This window comes from Macrotis lagotis, chromosome 1, assembly GCF_037893015.1.
Source record: "Macrotis lagotis isolate mMagLag1 chromosome 1, bilby.v1.9.chrom.fasta, whole genome shotgun sequence".
In the NCBI taxonomy this organism is placed as follows: domain Eukaryota; kingdom Metazoa; phylum Chordata; class Mammalia; order Peramelemorphia; family Peramelidae; genus Macrotis; species Macrotis lagotis.
In genome coordinates, this window is record NC_133658.1 from 914,031,226 (window position 1) to 914,052,431 (window position 21,206).

General features: G+C 39.1%; 1 protein-coding gene across 2 annotated transcripts in view; it reads right to left on the minus strand.

The window, feature by feature from the left end:
• LOC141509817 (uncharacterized) overlaps positions 1–21,151 on the minus strand; it is a 46,031-nt gene extending 24,880 nt beyond the window's left edge. Inside the window, exon 1 of one of the 2 annotated variants that reach the window (XM_074219624.1) lies at positions 20,800–21,151. The gene's annotated coding sequence lies outside the window, so the exon portion shown is untranslated. The remainder of the gene's footprint in view (positions 1–20,799) is intronic. The other variant, XM_074219626.1, reaches the window with a different exon arrangement.
• Positions 21,152–21,206: the final 55 nt, after the last annotated feature.

The window sequence follows — 21,206 nt, forward strand, 5'->3', positions numbered from 1 at the left end:
GTTCAACCTACTTCCATTCCTTTCCCTGACTATATAATTTACCAAATCTTTCCCATTTAGTCCTATCTTAAAATCCCTTCTCCTTCATGAAAAAAAAAAGTCACCAATGCCTCTACTAGTTTATTTTAAGGCTCAAAAGCAATATAAAAATATATTATTGAATGGAATGAGGGAATAGCTGGGAGAAAGAGTGAATGTTTGGGAATAATAAAAACTAGCATTTCTGGAATGTTTTGAGGTAAGACTTAGCTCTACAAATATTATCACCTGACATCTTCTGAATAAGGTAAAGAGTGAATGCCAGGAGATATTACTGCTCAAGGAAGTGAAGGAAGGTGTGAATATTTGAGTGAAGGGAGGAATGAGGGAATATTGAGGGAATCAATAAATCAGTAAATGTCTGGGAAAAGGAATAACATGATGGCTAAAGAGATGGATGAATGACTGGATGCTCATCCACAAAGAACAACTGAGGGAATGGAGGAATGCATGACCAGCCTTCTCCCTGGCAGGACTAGCCCCCTTGGGGAGGCTCCTCAGGGCCACCGAGCCCTTGTAGCTGCCCACCCACTGGGGCTACTTTGGGGTCATCCAGGTTCAACTACATTATCTTTACCATGGAAAATCCTCCAGGCAGCCCCAAGGTCTTATGAGAAACATGCCCATGGTAATGCCAGTCTCCTGGATTGGGGATCCAGCTGGGTCCTAGAGTTAGGAGGACCCAAGTTCAAATTTGTTCTCAGATACTAGCTGTGTAACCCTTGACAAGTCCTTTAACCCTGTTGCCTCAGTTTCCTCATCTTTAAAAAGATCTGGAGAAGAAAGTGACAAACTACTCCATCTTTTTTCCTAAGAAAACCCCAAAATATGGTCATGAAGAGTCCCACAGGACTGAACAACTGGACAGAGGGAGGGTATTCACATGTATCATTCCTAGGGTCCCTCAGTCCTGACCCCCCCACCCTCGCCCCACTTAGAACTGATAAATTGACCTTCCACTGAAATATAGGGATCTCTTCATACACACCCACACCCAATTCCCTTCAGAGTCTTATAGATATCTTGTGATTGATTCTTGTAAGCCAAAATGACTCAGGTCTTTGTACTTTGTTGACCAAAATTCTTTTAATGAATGAGCTGAAATTCCCAGGATGGTACTACAGAGATAACACACCCTAAAGAGCTCCAGTACCTTTTAGGAATCTGAATTTAGGAGAATAGAGTAGTGGGTGTGGTGAAATAATATTCTAACTAAATTGATCCTAAGAAGGCATTATGATAATTAAGGAGTCTAGAGCTAAAGCAGGAAAGTCTTTCTTAGGCTAGCAGGGTAGATATTTCAGTACAAATATTTACCTGGAGTATCAGTTTAAAATATAAATCTCTTTTAGGCAGCATTCTGTTGTAATCCCAATGAAGGACAGTTTTAATACCAATTTGAATTTCATGAAGATGTGAGGAAAGCTTTTCATATGAAAATATTTTTAGAAGAGTTTTATCTGTCCTTGAATGAGTACAATTTTTTACTTAAGGAAACCTTATACTTATCCTTAATCCTTTTTACTTATAATCCTCTTGATATTGTTATTCCAATAAGGTTTGAATTCTAACTTCTGAACTGGCTGAATTTGAATTGATTCTATTCTATTCATTTTAAGATTCTTTTTGGTTTAACATATGCTTTTCTGGGTAGGAATAAACACCCATTCCATACCTGATTTATATTTGTTACATTACCTTCTTTTATGTCCTTCAAGTGGGGTACCCTAAACTTCAAGTCCATAACCATTTATATTATTAACAACTCTAGAATTAGAATGGAAAATGAATTATAGGGGGAAGAGTCCATTAAAACTGCCACATCTTTTTGAGAACAATGGCTATCTAAACAAGCCTCCTTGATTTTGTACTTGTGAAGCTGAATTTTTGTACTCAACTATAAAATTTTATATACTTTTTATATACTTATATACTTTATATACTTTTTTGTATTTATTCTGAAGTATACCTCCCCTGCTATGTTGACAATGATCCATATTCACAAATCTTCAAGGCCTACCACCAACCAATTGTGCATCCTTATTGCCTGATTTTGGCTCATTCAGGGACAATTTATGGTTAGCACTGACCACAGCATGAAGTTACATGTTACTGAAGATTTGGATTTTAGTGCACTCCAGACCAGAGAGCATTTCAAGACAAGTGTTCGAGTGACTCTGCCAGGTTCAAACAGGGAGGGGGAAGGGCATTTTTGTTTATCTGTTTTCATTAGTTGCTACAATTCAAATTCTTTCCCCTTTTCCCTTTGTTCCCTAAGGTATTAATTTCTTTTTCTTGACACTTTTTCAGTCATTGTACATCTTGTTCAATTGCAATAAATGGGAAAGCATTCATTAGGAGTTATGAAAGAAGTGGGAATACATTTAGAAAAGCAAGGCTAGCCACAAGGAAAAACCACTATGGACCTCTGGGTACAGCAGAAAAATCATTTTGAGGAAGCTGAGAATATCTTGGGAATGAAGAGTGTTGAAAGGCTTCACTCCCAAGTTGGATTTGGAGTTTTGTTTTTACACAGGGCTCCCTGGTTGAGATCAGTGTATTGGGATTTGAACAGTAGGAAGCCATTCTCCAGGAAGGAAAGAGAGGGAGGATGAGGAATGAAGAGAAGGGTGTCTTTGGGAATGACCAGAAGGAAGATCAGGCAAACTGGTCATTCATAGCAGGCACAGTCTTTGGGAGACTGTGATAATTTTGATAATGCCCAATTACATAGCTCCATTGTTTAGATTGATCTGTACCTTGTAGGTGCCATGGTTGAACCAGGTGGGTAGCATCTCTGGAGGTATGGTAGTCACTCGAGCATTCAGTAGGTACCTGCCTGGAGCACTAGAAACCAAATTTGTCTCACCTTCAGGGCAACCATAACATTCCTAGTAGGATGTGAAGAGGTATGGTTTGAGAATCAAGCTCTTAATCATGAATCTGTGGGTCTTATCATCACAGGATTCCCATGTGAAGACAGGAATAGTCATTGACTGCATTCAGCAGGGTAGACTCAATGAACACAATACTGGACCTGGAATCCAGAAGACCTGAGTTCAAATTGGCCTCCAATATTGCCAATTGCCAGTCACTTAACCCTGAGTTCAAATCTCATCTTTCTTTAACCTCTATTTGTCTTAATCCACTGGAGAAGGAAATTGAAAACCACTCCAGTTTCTTTGCTTAGAAAACCCCATGGACAGTATTAAAAAAAAATATTCAATTTTGGATGCTCAGGATTGTTATGCCCATTAACAGAACTGTAACCAGAAACCGGCTTCAGACAGACCATAGAGTCCCCTGAAGATATTTAAGCAAGTAGTAACATGATCAAACCCATCCCTTAGGGAGATAATTGTAATAGCTGTCTGAAGGTCAAGTTGGAGAATGAAATCTAACAAAATAATTGTAAAGTGCTTCCCACCAGTTTCCTGGCATATAATAAACATAACATAAATATTAGGGATTGTTATTGTTGTTATTGCTGTTAAAATAGCTAAGTGGCTGTAGAAAAATATTCAGAGCAGCCTTGTTTGTGGTGGCAAAGAATTGGAAATTGAGTGAATGTCCATCAAGTGGGGAATGGCTTAACAAACTGAAGTATGTGTACATTATGGAAGACTATTGTTATATTGGAAACCAGGAGGGATGGGAATTCAGAGAAGCTTGGAGGGATTTGCATGAACTGATGCTGAGCAAGATGAGCAGAACCAGAAGAACATTGTTCACCCTAACAGCAACATGGGGGTGATGATCAACCTTAATGAATTTTCTCATTCCATCAGTAAAACAATTAGGGACAATTTGGGGCTGTCTGCAATGGAGAATACCATCTGTATCCAGAGAAAAACTGTGGGGTTTGAACAAAGACCAAAGACTATTACTTTTAATTAAAAAAAAAACCTGTTATCTTATTATGTAATCTTTCTATCTTGTATATTTAATTTTTTTTCTTAAGGATATGATTTCTCTCTCAACACATTCAATTTAGATCAATGTATACCATGGAAACAATGTAAATATTAACATACTGACTTCTTTTTTTTTTGTTTGTTGCCCAAGGCCACACAGCTAGGTAATTATTAAGTGTCTGAGACCAGATTTGAACCCAGGTACTCCTGACTCCAGGGCCAGTGCTTTATCCACTATGCCACCAAGCCATACCCAGACTGACTTCTGTGGGGGAGGGGGGAGGGAAGCAAGATTTAGGGAAAAATTGTAAAATTCAAAAATAAATAAATTTATTTTAAACCAAAAAAAAATAGCTAAGCAGAGTGGAGAGAGGACTGGCCTGGAATCAGGAAGACTCATCTTTCTGAATTCAAATATACTTTCAGCCATTTGATAGCTTGCTGATCTTGGATAAATCACTTTACCCTCTTTGCCTCAGTTTCCTCATCTGTACAATGACGTGAAGAGGGAAATGGCAAAGCATTTCAGTAACTTTACCAAAAAAACCCTAGAGGGTCACAAAGTGTTACACATGGCTGAACAACAGACAATTATTATTAAGTGGGAAACTATTGAAATTATTCAATGAGTGGTATTTCCAAGAGTTAGTTTTTAATATAATATAGTTCTTTAATAATATTCAGTATTGATGAACATTATATAAATGTTATCGAATTTCATCTTTATTACAACCCTAGGTTATAGATGCTGTTATTATGAGTTGAAGTGACTTGCCCAGAGTCACACAGCTATTAAGTGACCAGGGTCAAATTTAAACTCAGGTCTCTTGGACTCTAGGTTCAGTTTCTAGGTCAGAACTAAGGTAAGTAGCAATAAACAGAGAAGGTTATGGATCTGAGAGATCTTTTCTGTTTTTAAGATTTTCATTGATAAATTTTGTTCTTATATGAAAACCTAAACCTTCCCTTGTAACAAAGAAAATCAAAATAAAAAAAATTAATATAGTGACTACACCTGAAAGTATCTGCAATATTCTGCTCCCACAGTTCCCCATATCCTCATAGAGGGAAGGCAAACTCCATTCCTATTTCTCCTGGACTAATAGCAAAAATTAGTTACCACAATTACAATGCTACTTCTTTTGGGTCTTTTCATTTCTGATGTTGCTTTCCATTTTTGTTCTGTTGTTGTTATATTCACTTAACTCAATTAATTCATATACATATTCCCTTCTTTTTTAAATTGATTTTTATTTTGTTTTTCCAATTACGTGTAATGAAAGTTTTTCAATGTTCATCCACATGCATGTGCACATTTCTAAGTTACATAATTTCCTTCTACTCTCCCTTCCCATCCCCTTCCCCTCCCTTCCTCTCAGCAGAGAATAGTCTGGTGAATATTGTACATACCCATTTGTGTTTAACATGTTTACAGATGAGTGATTTTCTGTATGAGAATTTAAGATTAAAGAAAGAAAACCATGAGATAGGAAAGAAATACACAAGAAAAATTTCTTAAAAGTGTACATAGTATTCATTCAGATTCTGTTGAGTTTTTTGTTTTTGTTTTTGTTTTGTTTCCTTTTTCTTCCTCTGGATGGGGATAGCATTGTTTATTGCCAGTCTCCCAGGGTTGCCTAAGTTCACTGAACTGCTGAGAGAAATTGCATCCATATAGAAATGTAATAGGTACATTTTTTAAAATTAAATTTTAGGAGCACCTAGGTAGATTAGTGGATAGAGCACTGATCCTAGAGTCAGGAGAACCTGAGTTCAAATAATATCTCAGACAATAATTACCTAGTTGTGTAACCTTGGATAAGTCTTGCAAAAACCAAAAAAATAAAAATAAAAAATAAAAAAGGTAAAGGGAAACCTGCCTTTTCTTCTCCTATCTCCCAACTCCTTATGGAGAAAAAAAGGAAAATAAAACTCCCATTATAAACATGTAAAATCAAGCAAAATACATTTCTGCATTGGCCAAGTCCCCCAAAAAGGTGTAATTTTGTACTTTGTAATTTTGTAGTTTTTCACCTCTTCCGCATGAGTCTTCTTGAATCATATTTGATCACTGGGCTGATCAGAGTTTCTAAGTCTTTCAAAGTCATTGGTCTTGAAAATATTGCTGTTATTACATAAATTGTTCTCTAGTCACTTCTCTTTCTATCAGTTCATAGAGATATCCTACAAAGTACTTTCATTTGATCCCTTTAGGATAGTGAAAGGAAATTTGGTTGATCAGATGCCACCACGGGTTATTTTAGATGGGGAACAGGGTCATTAAAGACCATTAATAAATTTCTGTGCTATTGTTCAAGAGTATGCTTCCCTCCTTTGGGATAAGGGGTGTCCAAATGTCATCTGATCTCATTCCTTTCCTCTTGTACAAAAGCAATTTTGTAGGATGACTTTTCCTAATTATCCTCTCTCCTCCCTCTTACCCTCCCCTGCCCAGTGTGCTTCTCTTTCCCTCCCTTTTCATACTTTTTAAAAAAAAGATATCAATACATAACACAATCACTCCCAGGTCCTTTGTTCTGCTACATTGGTCAGGATTTGGCAACTAATTGGATTTGGGAAATAAAGCTAAAGGAAAAAGGATGACTCCATTAATCCTCAAGCATTTGTTTAGGGTTTGCTATCTGCCTGGGCTGGGCAGTTAGTTGGTATAATAGAACATTCAACTGGAGTCAGAAGATTTGAGTTCAAATTTTGCTAGCTGAATGATGCTTGGCAAGTCAATTAACTTTTGTTTGCTTTAATCTACTGGAGAAGCAAAATTCCATTCAGGGTCACAAAAAGTTGATATACCTGAACAACTTTTAAATGCATTCCACTGTCTGTGGTATCTGACTCATTGGACATTTTCTTCTATTTGCCTTAGTTCCTACTCTGGAAAATGGGGAAACACTGAAAAAGAAAATGACAAACCACTTCAATAATGTCTTTGGACTTTTGTCCATGAGATCTCATAGCAACAGAAACAACTAAGCAACAACCACAAATCTGCCTAGCACTCTGCTAGGTCCTGGGGATACTAAAAAAAAAAAAAAAAAAAAAAAAAAAAAAAAAAGAGTGAAAACCTTAGATCAGAGAGATTGCATTCTAGTCAAAGGAAACAATATACAAATGCAGAGAGAGATACAAAATAGATAAAAGTGACTTTGTTGGGGAGGGCTTGGAAATCAGGAAAGATTTCTTGTAGAAAGTCACTTCTGATGTGAGCCTTGAATAAAATTAGAGATGTTGAGTCAGGAAGGGGAGGAAGGAGTGCATTAGAGAAACAAGGGACCAATTAGGACTGAGTCAAGAGTCAGGAATGAGGAACAGAAAAATCTTACTTTGAGGTTATTGATCTGAGTGACTGGGAGACTAGTGGGGGGGGGGGGCTAAAGCCTTCTCTCTGATAATTATTTTCTATTTATCCTGTATATAGCTGAATACATACATATGATATGTATGTATATAGCATATATTTGCTTGCCTATTAATTCCCTCATTTAATTATAAGCCTCTTGAGGGCAGGGACTATCTTTTCCTCTTTTTGTATCCTCAGAACAGCAAAGTATCTGGCAAATAACAGGAACTTAATAAATACTTATTAATTGAAATCAAGATCAGAGGGAAGATAATTGTGGGAGGAGGGCATTTGTTTCATTTTTTTAGATGTGTTTTAAGATAGTTTGGAGGCATCCAGTATGAGAGGTTCAACAGAGAGACTAGTATTCCAGAGAAAGGGCAGGATTGGGTATACATAGAGATTTGTGAATTATTAGCATAGATAGTATTCTGGAACCAGTGGGAGAGAAGGATGAGAGTGTAGGCATCACCAAGTACTTTAAGGATAAATTCTCTTGTGTACCCCCAAAGCATTTTATACTCAAGGTAGCCCAAATCTAAATCCCAATTAAAATTCTGCTTTCCTGATCTTTCTTTTTTTTTTTTTAGGTTTTTTTGCAAGGCAAATGGGGTTAAGTGGCTTGCCCAAGGCCACACAGCTAGGTAATTATTAAGTGTCTGAGACCCGATTTGAACTCAGGTACTCCTGACTCCAAGGCCAGTGCTTTATCCACTATGCCACCTAGCCGCCCCCTCCTGATCTTTCTTAATTCGAGTGTTTTGCCCTCTTTTTTTTAAGATTTTGAGTTTTACAATTTTTTCCCCTATTCTTGCTTCCCTCCCCCAACCCTACCACAGAAGTTATCTATTTATTAGTCTTTACATTGTTTCCATGGTATACATTGATCTAAGTTGAATGTGATGAGAGAGAAATCATGTCTTTAAGGAAGAAAAATAAAGTATAAGAGAGATAGCAAAATTACATAATAAAAATTTTTTTTTTCCCAAACTGAAGGTAATAGTCCTTGGTCTTTGTTCAAACTCCACAATTCTTTCTCTGGATACTGATAGTATTCTCCATTGCAGATAGCCCTAAATTGTCCCTGACTGTTATACTGATGGAATGAGCACTGATAGTTTGCCCTCTTTTTATCTTGTACAAAATTTTATTCTCTATCCATATTTGTTTACTTGTGGTTCCCCATTAGATTGTGAACTCTTACAGGGCAGGCACTGTCTTTTGCCTGTTTTTGTAACTGCAGTACTTAGCATAATGCCCTGCAAGGGCAAATAGTGAGAAGAGGATAGACAGTTCCCTACCAACAAGGAACTTAGGATCTTATAGAGTCTGGCACTATGACCAGCTACCATTCCAGAGGATTAATAAAACTTGAATTGCGCTATGGCAAACAAGTGACTAGAGTGTATGGAGGTGGTCAAATGTGGGCTATCCCTTGTCTCTGCCCATACAGGGAACTGGAGTTACAGCAGTCAAATCCATTTTTCCTGACTCAGATCCTCATATATAGAAGTTACATTGTTATCTTCCTATGCACATACATACATACACAGATGCTCACACTCACATACACTGTATGTATAGATTTTTCTCTGTACTTGTTTTCTCCCATTAAAATATAAACTTCTTAAATGCTGGGAAAGTTTTATATTTGTCTTGGCATTACCAGTACCTAGCATGATGTCTGGAATATATATAGGGAATGTTAATAAAGACTTGTTTCAATGACTATAAGAATAAAAAGGGTCTGGAACTGAAAACTCAAGATATTGTAAGTAAATGGCCAGAATGTAGATGATGATATAGTCAAGGAGATCTGGGAAGAGAAGACAAAGAGTAGGATGCTGAATCAGAAGAGACAACTGAGCTACTGAGAGGAAGCTTTTTTCAAGTGTCATATGCTACAGAGAAGTACACAAACTACAGATGAGAATTAGAATCAATTAGATTTAGCAGTTATGAGATACTTCATCATTCTAATGTCTGTGGCAGAAGTCAGGGCTTAGTAGTTAAGTAAAGTGGAGAGGAAGAGGCAGTGAGTCAAGGAGGAACTAGAGTGTCATCATTTTTCAAGGGATGACAAGTTCAAATGAGAGTTTTAAAAGATAGGATAGCTCGAAGAACAGATGTAGGCAGTGAAATGGAAGCTAACAGGGAGACAGATGACCTTAATATTTTCATGAAACCTGGAGCCTAGTCGTGCCCCTTTTGGTGTGGCATGAGGGCTTAAAGAGAAAACATTTCTAACTATGGCTGAAGAGAGTAAGATAATCATTCAAAAAATTGCCAAAGGGATTGCCTTTCAGCCTTGAGGGACAAATTGAGATAAGATATTTTGAGTTTTGTTAGATTTCTACCACAGTGGTTATCTGACTACAATATTGGATATACTAGCTACAATTTCAAAGGTAGAAAAGTTGGAGTTCTAAGGGATACAATGGACAGGAAGAATGAGACTGATTACAGTACCATTGACCTAGAAGACTGTGTGAAAGTATGGGAAGAAGTAGAAAACTGCAAAATGAATTTAGAAGCATTAGAGGAAGAGATACTGATTTACCAGCCATGGGGACCGGGGTCCCCATCTTTCAGGATCCTGGGATATTGAAGGCTTTATTAATGCAACATTATTTAGCAGAGATTGTAGGTATAGGGATATTTAGGGTTGGGGATCTAGGTCAGTAAATTCCTGAAGATCAATCATCCAGATAGGACAGGACTAAGCTCATTCATAAGGCCAGTTCTCTAGCTTCATCCCAAAGAAGGCCACATGCAGAAGATATTCCAAGTATTTGTATTTGATCCAGAGTTAACTGAGTGATAGTTAATTAGCTTAAATATATTATGTCTTGGCCTGCAGTCCAGAACTTTGGTGCCTCCATACACTCTTATCTTCTCTCTAAGTTTTTGGACCACCACTCTCTTCATATTCCCTTCCTATCAATCTGACTTCTCCTTAATCTCCCTCACTAGATCTTCATTCCGGCTTTGGTCATATGGATCTGTCCTGGGGCTTCTTTTCTCCCTAGATGCTATTTCTCTTGGTGATCTCATCAGCTCCCAGGAATTTTCTTATTATCTTTATGCTAATCATTCACAAATCTATTTATCTTTATTTATTTATCCTACTTTCCCTACTTATTCTATTTAACCACTGCTAATCTCCATTCTTTGCATTTCCAAACTACCTTTCTGAAATCTTAAAGCAGAAGGCTATTTTAAATTCAACATGTCCAAAGCTGAACTCAGTATCTTTTTCTCTGTACTCTCCCCTTCTCTTAACTTCCCCATTATGGTAGAGGTCAACCTAGGTGTCACCCCTTAGCTTCTAGTGATCACCACTCACACTGCCCATAGCCAATTTATTACCAAGGCTTCTGGTTTCACCTACTCTCCTCTGATACTGTGACACCCTAAAACCAACTTTCATCTCTTCACTCTTTGATCATTGAAATAGCCCAGTAGTTATTCTGATTGCCATTAAATCTCTCTTCACTTCTACCCATCCAACATTCAGCTATTGAAGTGATTTTTTTTTAAAGCACAGGGTTGATCTTGTCTCTTCCTCTACTCAATAAACTCCAGGAGAATCAAGTATAAAATCCTTTCTAATTCTAAGCCCTTCATAACCTATCCCTTCCCCCTCATATACTAATAGCTTTCCAGTTCCTAGGAAATTTTGGATTAGAGCAATTAGATACCAAAGGTAGTTTGGAATTGGGGGGGGGTGGGCTGGGGTGGGGAGGAGGTTGGTAAGAGGCAGGAGAGAAAACTTATACCCAAGCCTCTGATACTTTGTCCTTTTCCCTTTTTTGCCCAACATTCCCTCTGGTCTTCTCTTTCACTTTCCCTTTTTTAAGAACCTTTTTCTTAGTCATCAGTCTATACATTTTCAAATGATTCAGCAGGCCCATTTTCTGGTTGGGGTCACTGATTCTTTTAGTACCCCATCAGCATGTTCAGGTTTACTGAAACTGGAATCAGGAAGATCTGAGTTCAAATCCTGCCTGATACTACCCTGTGCAAGTCATCCCACCTGTGTCTGCCTCAGTTTCCTCAATTATAAAATAGGATTAATAATAGCAGTACTCTCTCAGGGTTGTTGGGGAAAAAAAAAGAAATTTTTTTTTCAAACTTTAAAGACCTCTAGGAATATGGGCAAGGCTAAAGCCCTCCTACCTGAAGCTGCCCTTTACAATGCTACCTAAAAATGTGCTTTTTTCTCTATCTCCTTCCTTCCCCATCCTTGTCCCCATCCCACCCCACCCCCTCAATCTTAGGGATTCCCAGCAGTCTCTGGCCATGGGCCAAGAAGGATGCCTTCCAGCAGTGAGGTGTTCATGGAGCCTCCAGACCCCTGGACTCAGAAGAGCCCAGAAAGTCTTTGCTCAAGTGCAGATTGAATAGAAGTGTCTGGATGGACCCAAGAATAGAAGCCTTGACTTGGGACTCTCTGATTCTACTGGGACATTTAGCAACTTTTTTTACCCTGGAATTCCTCATCCCTAAAATGGAAATAGCAAAAGTACCTCCCTCACAAATAAAAAAGTATATGAAAAATGTTTTGCAAATCTTAAAGTCTATATGAATGCTAGCTATCTAAAGAGACTCTGAAATTTTGAGTGAAGGGATTATTAAATGCCTGAAGTCAGAGATACCTGCATTGGAAACTCCTGGGGTTGAAGGTGGGTGGCAGATAGGTGGGGTAGAAGATGGATGGGGTGGGGGAGGGTGGGGCTGAGGTGGGATGGGCTTGGTAAAGTGGAAGGAAGGGATATAAGATGAATTCTCGGTTTCCAAATTCAAATCTCCCCCTAGCAGGCCTTTGAACAGCAACCTTGAAAATTCCCTCTCTGGCATTAGAAGATTGGATCCAGGTAAGTCTTTATTTTATAGTATTTTATGTCTTCCTCCATATCTCTCTTATTAGTAAAAGGTCTTTGTAGGTGTAAGAATGTATTTATCACTCCTTTCTCCCTTTTCAACTCAAACACTTTAGGATAGCATATTCTTCTGATTCTGAACTGCACAACACTGAACCCAAAATGTTTTTTTTAAATAAGATTCAGTGAATAAACACCCAGGGCCTATGTTTGTCATTTATTTATTCTGGGAGGAAGCTTGCTTTCCAGGGGATTTTCTCTTGATTGGGGAGTTAAATCTGGAAGGCAACTGTGATGTTTCTTAACATTTGGGAGGTCCTGGTTTCCAAGAGGCAAGCATACTATCAGAACTTCTTACCTTAGCAGTTTTGAGCTGAGGCTTAACAAATACCAATCTAGGTCATGCTACCAGATCTTTCTAGGTAACACACTGTTCAAACTCATCCTAACTCAGGGCACATATTTGATATCTGAAGAATAAGTGCTCTCAGTTAGGATGAAAAAGAATAGGACACCCCACATCTGAAGACTGTTCCACAAGGATTCTGCAGATAAGGTAGATAAAATCTCACATCATTCCTCTGCTATGGATGTTATGATGAATAGCAACACCCTGTGAAATTGAGAATAGCTATTGTCTGGTCGGATTTGAAAGACTGAAGAATGCTCCAAACCCCAGGAATCCAGAAAAGTTGTAGGAGAAAAATCCAAGTTTCTAATGAATACTTGTAAGTGTTCTGTAGGTATTTGCTGAGGAGAACTTAGTCTTGCTCATCCTAACTCAGAGCACTTATTTGATAAGTGCCCTCAGTTAGGATGAGCAAGACTGGAAGACCATGCTACTGGAGATTTAACACACCCTAATTTTGATTGGGAGAATATTTGGCTGATCAGACAAAATGGGAATCTACAAATACAAAGCAAGAGATTTCTTGAGTGTCCTGAAGACATTTGCAGAGAACAACTTTAGTCCTCAGGATGAGCAAAAGACTAGTTCATACCTCAAGGGAAGAGTCATGTGGAAGAGAGTTGTCCTTTACCATTTATTGCTTCTGGAACAAACTGCTTTTCTTTTCCTTTCACTTCCCTTACACTCAGGTCTTCTGACTCCAGGGTCAGTGCCCTTATCCATGGCACCACCTAGCTGCTCCAAGCCAGGCAATTATTAAAGACCAACCTAAAAGATGTCATCAGAACAATACTTTTCAGCAATTTGCGAGAGCAAATGTACCCTAACAGTGCAAATATTTTTTTTTTGTGATTTGCCCCAAGCTAGTTGGATCCAGAAATTTTCTACCATGTTATCAAAGTTGAAATTTCACAACAACAATTTTTAATTCTTTAATTTAGAGATGGATCAGTGGGAATACTTTGTCAAATTTGGACATTATTTGAAAGACTGGAGAAGAATGTTTTAATCCCCAGGAATCAATCTCTATAGAAGTGTTTCTCAAGGTTGAATATTCCCAGTAATTTCTTGTTTAGTTTTAACTTTTGCAAGGCAATGGGGTTAAATGCCCAAGGTCACACAGCTAGCTAATAGTGTCTGCCTGATTTGAACTCAGGTACCCCTGACTCCAGTGCTCTATCCACTGCACCACCTAGCAGCCCCGCAGTGATTTCTTTCTCAGCATTTGCTGAGAAGTTGGTCTTGCTCTCAGTTAGGATGAGCAAGACTAGAATATCATGCTCCCCAAGAGAACCTGAGCTTTGACATTTCTAGAAGGCAACCTTATTTTGCAGGGAAAAGTTTGTCAGGTGAAGAGTCAAGTGGTTTTTTGTTTTTGTGCAAAGGCAATTAGCCCCATCACACAGGCAGGATTTGAACACAGATCCTCCTGACTATTCTAATCCTTTATCTGTGAAGAATAAGGGCTGTCAGGATGAAAAAAATATAACCCTTATCAGCTGGACAGTTTGAGTACTGTTTCACAAGCATTCTACAGATTACCTAGAAGAGATAACTCCATATCATTTATTTTGATATTAGACATTCAGAGCACCTTATCAAGATTGGGAGAATATTTGTCTGGGCAGAACAATGATAAATCTTAGGAATCCAAGAAAATCTGCACAAGATGTAGGAATTTGCAGAGAAGAACTTTGTCCTGTGCAACTTAACTCTGAGCACTTTCTGCATATAGAGTAGGATGAGCAAGACTAGAGGATCATGCTAGCCAAAAGACATGGGTTTGTCATTGATTGCTTCTAGAAGGGAATTTTCTCTTGACTTGGGACTCTCTGGTTTCCAAGAGGCAAGCAAGCCTGGCCATGCTAAGGACAACTTAGTCTTGGCTCATCCTAACTCAGTGCACTTATTTGATATTAGACATAAGTGCTCTCAGTTAGGATGAGCAAGGCTAGAGGATCATGCTAGCCAAGAGACATGGTGGGTTTATTGCTACTTTCCAGGGAATTTTCACATCATTACTTCTGATAATTTGATTCTTTTATTGAGGGATATGATCTATGGGAACAACTTGTCAAAAATGTATGGTCAGATTTGAATACTGGAAAATGGATCTAATCCCCAGGAATCAAGTTTTCAAGGTTGAATATTCAGTGACTTGTTTTATGCAGGTATTTGCTGAGAACTTTGTCTTGTTTATCCTAACTCAGGGCACTTATTTGGTATTGGATATAGATAAGTGCTCTCAGTTAGGATGAGCAAGACTGGAGGATCACTCTACCCAAGAGACCAGAGTTTCCCTTCTGGATGATAACCATGTTTTCCAGGGAAGAGTCATTGTGATATTTCTAGGTGAAATGGTCTCATACTATTTGAAATATTCAATATCAAATACTCAAAAGCGCTACTTTGCAAACCAAAGCTATTCAAACCCATCCTAACTCAGGGCACATATTTGGTATTTTCAGGATAAGTGCCCTCAGTTAGGATGAGAAAGAATAGTAGACACTGCCACCCACTGGACAGTTGATCCAAATTGCCTACCAGGTTCAGAATTTTTTTTAATTTCTCCTTAAGTGTCCTGCAGGCATTTGCAGAGAGCAACTTAGTCCTGTACATCCTAACTCTGAGCACTTTCCTGCATATTCATAGAGAAGTGCTCTTAGTTAGGATGAGCAAGACTAGAGGATCATGGTGTGCCATTTATTGCTGCTGGAAATCAAAACTGCTCTCCAGGGAATACTCTGGACTGGAGAACCATCTAAGCCCCAGGAAACTGGGAGTTTTCAAGGCTGATTATAACTCAGGGAACATATTTGGTATTTGCAGGATAAGTGCCTCAGTTGGGATGAGATGATCAGTGGGAATACCTGGGAGAATATTTCTTTGGTCAGATTTGAAAGACTGAAGAATGACCCAATCCTCAGGAATCATGAAAATCTACAAAGCAAAGCAAAGAGGAGCTTTAGAAGGTTTATTTCTAATTTCTCCTTAGTGTCCTGCAGGCATTGGCAGAGAGCAACTTAGTCCTGTACATCCTAACTCTGAGCACTTTTTTTCTGTATATTCATAGAGAAGTGCTCTTAGTTAGGATGAGCAAGACTAGAGGATCATGGTGTGCCATTTATTGCTGGAAATCAAACTACTCTCCAGGATCTAATCCGAGTTTTTCAAGTGTTCTGTAGACATTTGCTTTGGAGAAACTTTGTCTTTGTCTTGTTCATCCTAACTCTGGGCACTTATTTGGTATTGAACATAGATAAGTGCTCTCAGTTAGGATGAGCAAGACTGGAGGATCACTCTACCCAAGAGTTTCCCTTCTGGATGGTAACCATGTTTTCCAGGGAAGAGTCATTGTGATATTTCTAGGTGAAATGGTCTCATACTATTTGAAATATTCAATATCAAAATATCAAATACTCAAGCACTACTTTGCAAACCAAAGCTATTCAAACCCTTCCTAACTCAGGGCACATAGTTGGTATTTGCAGGATAAGTGCCTCAGTTGGGATGAGATGATCAGTGGGAATACCTGGGAGAATATTTGTTTGGTCAGATTTGAAAGACTGAAGAATTATCCAATCCTCAGGAATCATGAAAATCTACAAAGCAAAGAGGAACCTCAGAATTCTGGTTATTTCTAAGATGAGCAAGACTAGAGGTGGACAGTTCTTCAGTACTGAGTTATCAAGGTAGAATTTTACATCATTAATCTGATAATTTCATTCTGATTTTCACAGAAGGAGCTTCGTGCAATATTTCTCAGTGTCCTGCAGCCACTTGCAGAGAACTTAGTCCTGTGCATCCTAACTCTGAGCACTTTATCAATTAAGACATAGATAAGTGCTCTCAGTTAGGATGAGTAAGACTAAGAGGATCATGCTACCCATGAGACATGGTTTGCCCATTTATTACTCCTGTAAAGTAACCTTGCTTTGCAGGGAAGAGTCAGTGTATTTCTCATGATTTGGGAGGTACTGGTTTCCAAGAGGCAAGCAAGTCATAAGTGTCCTTAGTCCTGTGCATGCTAACCCTGAGCACTTTCTACATATGCATGGAGAAGTGCTCTCAGGATGAGCAAGACTAGAGGATCATGTTACCTTTGCCCTTTAATAACCTCCAACACAACTGTATTCTAACCCATCCTGTTGTCCATTAGTCCAGGAATCTACAAAGCATGGAAAAGGAGCTTCACAAAAGTAGTTATTGTCTCCTAACTCTGAGCACTTTTTTTCTGCATGTTCATACTCCAGGAAAGAAAAGGATCTAAACCCCAGGAAAATCCTCAGGATGAGTAAGACTGGAGGATCATGCTACCGGAAATTTACCTTTAATTCTTTTAGATATGAGCAATGATAAGTGATAAGAGAAGGTTCATAATGTGGAAATATAAATATTTCTAGTGTCCCATAGACATTTGCAGAGAACAGCTTTAGTCCTGTGCATCTTAACTCAGTACTTTTTCTGCATATACATGAAGTGCTTTCAGTTAGAAAACTGGTTTTAGGGAATTTTCACATTAATTACTCTGATAATTTGATTCTATTAGGCTGATATGATCTACCAGAACACCATGGGAAAATTTGTTGCCTGGTCAGATTTGAAGAAGGATCTAATCCCCAGGAAAGTAGAATTTTCTAGGTTCAATATTCTCAGTGACTTGTAAGTGTTCTGCAGGCATTTGAGGAGAACTTTGTCTTGTTCATCCTAACTCAGGGCACTTATTTGGTATTGGACATAGATAAGTGCGCTCAGTTAGGATGAGCAAGACTGGAGGATTGGGAGAATACAGTCTGATTGAAGAAGGATCTGATCCCAGGAAAGTAGTTTTCAAGGAATATTCTCAGTGCCTTGTTTTGCAGGTATTTGCTGAGAACTTTGTCTTCATCCTAACTCAGGGCACTTATTTGGTTTTAGACATAGATAAGTGCTCTCAGTTAGGATGAGGAAGAAGCTTTTTAATATTTTCTTTCTCTCCCAGTGGGGTGAGGTGGGAGTGGGAACTAAATTTGTAACAATGCAGTTAAAATAAATTCTTAAATTGGCCAGGCCCCAAAATCTCCTGAGCATTTACTATATCACAGCTGTCTTCTGGAACCATGGTTGCTCACCCCCCACAGAAAGCAATTTGTCAGTCTTAGACATTGTTTCCCATGTTTCCCAAATTTCCTACAACCCTTCCAACAATGATACTTTCTGGTTATTGGCCAGTGTGAGAGATGTGAGGTATGATCCAGTTCACAGTTCATGAAAATCTACAAACCACAGAGATTCACAAGGCTGAATTTGTAATTTTTGTCACACAGGGATTTGCAGGTATTTGCAGAGAACTTATACTTGAGTGCTCTCAGGATGAGCAAGACTGGAGCATCATGTTGCCCAAGAGACATGGTTTGCCATTTGCTTCTAGAATACAAACTGATTTCTCTTGATTTGGGAGTTTATGGATTCCCAACTTTATAAGAGGCAAGCAAACTTTCTTCATGTCATCAGAACTTCCTAGGTGAAATGATCTCTTCACTACTTTGCAGAGAAAAGCTATTTAAGCACATCCTGAGTCTGCAAATATTTGGAAGGGTAAGTGTCCTTACTCAGCACTGGGGATTTACATTTTTTTATATAAATATGAGTGATGGGAGCACCTAAGATGTGTCTCAGGCCTGATTTGAACTCAGGTACTCCTGACAACAGGGCCAGTCATCTATCCACAGCGCCACCTAGGCCTCTGAGGAACAAATTGGGAGAGAACATAAGTTTTCTGGTCAGATTTGAGAAAGTGGAATTTTCAAGATAAATATTCTCAGGGCCTTTGTTTTCTGAGAACTTTGTCTTGTTCATCCTAACTCTGGGCACTTATTTGATATTGAACATAGATAAGTGCTCTCAGTTAGGATGAGCAAGATGGAGGATTACTCTTACCCAAGAGACCACAGAGTTTTCCCCTTCTGGATGGTAACCATCTTTTCCAGGGAAGAGTCATTGTGATTTGGGAGTTTCTGGTGTCCAAGGCCAATCTAATGGTTTTACCATTTTTAACCATTTTTTTGCTTTCCAAGGAATTCTTACAGTTATAGGTAAAATTGATCAAATAGGGAGAACCAGCTGATCTGAACCTTAACAGAGCAAAAGACCAACCTTGGACATATTAAGTAACCTCCAACATGAGCTGGCATTTGCAGAGAAGAACTTAAATCTGAAAGACTGAAGAATGATCCAATCCCCAGGAATCATGAAACTACAAAGCAAAGAGAAGCTTCAGATGGTTGACTATTTCTAGTGATTTCTCCTTACTGTACTGCAGAGCAACCTAGTCCTGTGCATCCTAACTCTGAGCACTTTATTCTGTATGGTAATAGAGAAGTGCTCTCAGTTAGGATGAGCAAGACTAGAGGATCATGGTGTGCCATTTATTGCTGCTGGAAATCAAACTACTCTCCAGGGAATTTGCTTTAGAGAACTTTTTCTTGTTCATCCTAACTCTGGGCACTTATTTGGTATGGAACATAAGTGCTCTCAGTTAGGATGAGCAAGACTGGAGGATCACTCTACCCAAGAGTTTCCCTTCTGGATGGTAACCATGTTTTCCAGGGAAGAGTCATTGTGATATTTCTAGGTGAAATGGTCTCATACTATTTAAAATATTCAATATCAAAATATCAAATACTCAAGCACTACTTTGCAAACCAAAGCTATTCAAACCCATCCTAACTCAGGGCACATAGTTGGTATTTGCAGGATAAGTGCCTCAGTTGGGATGAGATGGATCAGTGGGAATACCTGGGAGAATATTTGTTTGGTCAGATTTCGAAAGACTGAAGAATGATCCTCAGGAATCATGAAAATCTACAAAGCAAAGAGCTTTAGAAGGTTTATTTCTAATGATTTCTCCTTAGTATCCTGCAGGCATTGGCAGAGAGCAACTTAGTCCTGTACATCCTAAATCTTGAGCACTTTTTTCTGCATATTCATAGAGAAGTGCTCTTAGTGAGGATGAGGAAGACTAGAGAATAATGGTGTGCCATTTTATTGCTGGAAATCAAACTACTCTCCAGGATCTAATCCCCAGGAAAGTGGGAGTTTTTCTGTAGACATTTGCTTTGGAGAAACTTTGTCTTTGTCTTGTTCATCCTAACTCTGGGCACTTATTTGGTATTGAACATAGATAAGTGCTCTCAGTTAGGATGAGCAAGACTGTAGGATCACTCTACCCAAGAGACCAGTTTTTCCCTTCTGGAAGGTAACCATGTTTTCCAGGAGTCATTGTTTTGCCCTTCTGGACAGGAAGAGACTTGATTTCTGACTGGTTTCTGGTTTCCAAGGCAAGCAAGCCTGGCCAATTGGGAATGCCTTTTCAAATTGGGAGAAATGTCTGGACATTTTCTGTCAGATTTGAAAGGCTGAATGATTCAATTCACAGGAATCATAAGAATCTACAAAGAAGAGCTTCACAAGGTTGAATATTTCCAATCATTTCTTAGTGTCCTACAGGCATTTACAGAGAATACAAAGGAGGAAGGATAAGGTCCTCAGGAACCAAGAAAATCTAAGCATAGACACAGGCCTTGCAGCCATGTGCATGGTTAGGTTTGGGGGTGCTGGGGGGCCTTGCATCCCCCTGGGGTGGCCTGGCCCCGAGCCTCCCCACGGCCCATTCTGCAGAGAACTGTGCATCTTAGACATAGAAAGTGCTCAGCTAGGATGTGCATGAGGATGATATTAAAACTGTTAGGATTAAGTTTATCCACAAAGGAGAGCTAAAAGAACATTCCAGAGGATAATGTGTTATCCTATATTAACATGTTTTACATAATTGTACAGGTCAGATTACTCCCATGTGGGGAAAGGGCTAAGGAATTGGGAAATAAATTACTTTGGCCTTTATTTTAAAGTGGTCCCATTCTGACCTGACTTGCTCTTCATCTGTTATGGTCTACCACCTCTTTACCTGAGAATTTTAGCACCAATTTGAATAAATTTTCTTTGCTATGTGTGTTAATTGTGTAATTTGTAATTTATACTGTTTAGTCATTTGTAATTTACACAAGGGTCTGGCTAGGTGGCGCAGTGGAGTCAGGGGAACCTGAGTTCAAGTCCAGCCTCAGACACTTAGCTAGTTCTGGGAAAGGCACAGACCCTAACCCTTGAAGAATACCTAAAATTTCTGTGACCACGATGGTGGGCTTAGGTGTCACTTACCTTGGACAGAAGTAGCTTGCCTATTGGCTAGATCTGCCAATTGGTGATAGGTGGATTTTCCACCTTCCAACACTGGCCAGTCTGAGAGGCATGAGTTGTCACCTGAACAAATTATCCAGTGTGTTTTTAATGATCTCTGTGATCAATGTCTAAATCTTGTTTTGATCACATAGGATGTGGGGTGCTGGTGATTCCCATTTCAGTCATGCGATCCTTAGTTCATCGATATTTCTACCTTTTGTTCTGCGGGTGGTGGAGGGGGGCGAGGCTCGAGGACGCCCGGGTGGTCCCGGCCTCCGGCTCCCAGGTCCTGCCCTGTCCCGGCTAGGGAGGATGGGGCAACAAGGGACCGTGGTTGCGCTCCGACTTGTGCGCAGGCGCACAGGGGACGGGCACCGAGGGCGGGG